At 43.6% G+C, this 2,377-nt stretch overlaps 1 long non-coding RNA gene across 1 annotated transcript; it reads right to left on the bottom strand.

The window, feature by feature from the left end:
- Nucleotides 1–705: 705 nt before the first annotated feature.
- Nucleotides 706–2,013, bottom strand: LOC110391766. Its single transcript, XR_002434163.1, has 2 exons — nt 1,662–2,013; nt 706–1,568 (listed from the first exon to the last, which is right to left on the bottom strand). It is a non-coding gene; the product is annotated as an uncharacterized LOC110391766 (long non-coding RNA).
- Between the last annotated feature and the right edge of the window lie 364 nt (nt 2,014–2,377).

The following is a 2,377-nucleotide window of genomic DNA, read 5'->3' as shown; positions in this document are numbered from 1 at the left end:
AGTAGTGTAGCTGCAAGTCATTGCTTGAAGCAGGGATGGAGCACCTGGTGGGAAGGCAGGGCCAAGCCAGGGGAGCTCAGGTGCAGGCAATGTACCTGAATGACTGGAAAGAGTGGAGCCAGGACCCACCCCTTCCCAGACCTCATTTAAGGGCTGGCAGGGGAGGTGAGGGCATTTACTGGAGATCCCTGCCTGCCTGAGGCCTTCTAAAGGTAAGCAGCTTCTTTCCTTTGTTTCTGTGCCCACAGCTGTTGCATTTGAGCAAGTCCTCACTTAGTGCAGCCTAGGACTTGGCTATTCTGCTGTCATTGCTGCTCTTTCCACTGGCTTTCAAGTTTACGTGCAGATTTTAAGTGAAGTTGGATTTGAGATAAGTTGAGCCCACTTTATTTCTAGGCAAAAGGAAACGTAATGGCTGAATAAATATTTAGGTGAATTCGACTTCAGTCTGTACAAAGCAGATGTGAATTACTAAGACAAACTGGTTCTGTTTCCCCTGTCAAGTAAAAGTTTCATCCTGATTCTCAGAGTCAGAGCTTCCAGCTCTGTCTGTTTGGATGAATTTCTGTATTTATTTAGTCTGCTAGGAGGACAAAGAAGTTGGCTGAACTGCTGTGTGTACTGCAGAAACACCCAAGGATGTTGTCTGCCTCCCTCTAATGGCTTTAGACTTACGTTTTTTATCTCCGCAACAAAAACAGGATGCAAAACAGATATGGAAATAAAGCCCCCAGTAAAGGGGGATTATCTGGCCATCTTGTAGCAGGAATTGCCATCAGCAGGCTGACATCCCTCATCTCCCCTACAGACCAAGTATTTTAACAACGTTGTTGCTTGGGTCTTACAGAGAAGACACCCGGGTTTCTTTCTGCACGTACTTTTCTCAACATCCCATTGCTCTGCCCAGCAGCCTTTTTGAAAATAAGAGCTGTCCTATTTGAGCTCCCAACCAAAATTAATAACAGACGTAATCCGAATACCTAGACGTAGTTGTTCTTTTATACACCCTGCCTTGAAGATAGTTCTTGTTTGTTATTGTACGTGATTCGCATAGAGGGCAGGGTATGCATTTAGGAAAGTTCATCTCAATAATTAACAAAGCTTTCTCCTGTTGTCCACTGAATATTCTTGAGCTCCACACACCTGAGTGTTAGTAGAGATGAAGGTCAGCTGAGAATCCTCTGACAAAATGCCTCTGCATGTGACAAGCTGTGTACTTGTAGTGTAGGAATTTTAACCAACAGAGCAAAGTCAGAGAAATTGCGCTCACTTAGTTTGTTCCTCTTCGTACCTGAAGTCTTGTTTGTTAAGCCTTACTGAAGCCTCACTGTGCATGAAACAAGCCTGTAGAAACTTGCAGGTTCTGAGCAATTGTGTCCATGGTCCTTGCTAGCTCCTTTAGCACAACCAGCTGTCTGTCCCATGAGAGGGACAAGATCATCCCATTTAGACGCTTCCAGAATATCTTCCAGCACAATCAGTTCAGCCCTCATTCACAAGAAAGAATACAGTGCCTTATGCCTATGCTGTTATTTATACGCAGGTACCTGGATACAGCATTTCTGCATCTGTGAAGACAATGATAACCTTTACTGAAGGGTTTGTGTAAATTAAAACTGGTAACTGAAGAGCCATGCTAGGAGAGAGGACTCTTTCCTTACCACGGGTCCTACAGAGAAGCCATTCAAAGACAATGGGGAGGGTAAGCCTTGGCCACTCCGAACTCCACTGGGTGGCTATTTACAGGAAACAAGCTGACCTCATTCATGTCACGGTTAGATGTACTCAGATGAAGACCTAAGGTCAACACGACTCAGAATTAACAAACCTGAACATTCCAGAAAAGCAGTGTTTGCTCTAAATGCCAGAAGCTTAGAGACAAAAGGTTTGGTGTGCTCATTTCTATGGGAAGGTAAACGCTCCTCCAACCTCCCACTCCAGGGAAGAAAGGAAGGAAAAGGAGTTCTGGAGCTGGTAGTGTTTTTAATAAGATGAATGGATAATCATTAGACTTTTTATTGGACTCACTAAACTTGACTGTTTTCCTGTATTTGGTGCAAAGATGAAGTTTGAGGTCTAGGGAAGGGACATTCCTATTGTGTTAGAAGTAATTTGAATCAATTCCTGTTTAGTTTTACACGATTCACTCCTTAGCAGTAAATTGCAGGCAAATAGGGAGGGCAGATTCCTAACAGCCTGTTGAATGCATTGGTGTATACTTGTGCTGTGAATGTACGAGGCTGGCAAGCAGACAGCGTGTGAAAAAAAAACCGGTTACGTGAAACTAGTGTAGGCGATGGAGTACTGGTGACTTGTGGTGACATATTAAGATACAGTGAAGTGATTATTAAAATGCTATCATAAACGTAAAAGAAAA

This window comes from Numida meleagris, unplaced genomic scaffold (genome assembly GCF_002078875.1).
Source record: "Numida meleagris isolate 19003 breed g44 Domestic line unplaced genomic scaffold, NumMel1.0 unplaced_Scaffold498, whole genome shotgun sequence".
NCBI classification, from domain to species: Eukaryota; Metazoa; Chordata; class Aves; order Galliformes; family Numididae; genus Numida; species Numida meleagris.
The sequence above is the reverse complement of the archived record's forward strand: the minus strand, read 5'-3'. Positions and strand labels throughout refer to the sequence as shown.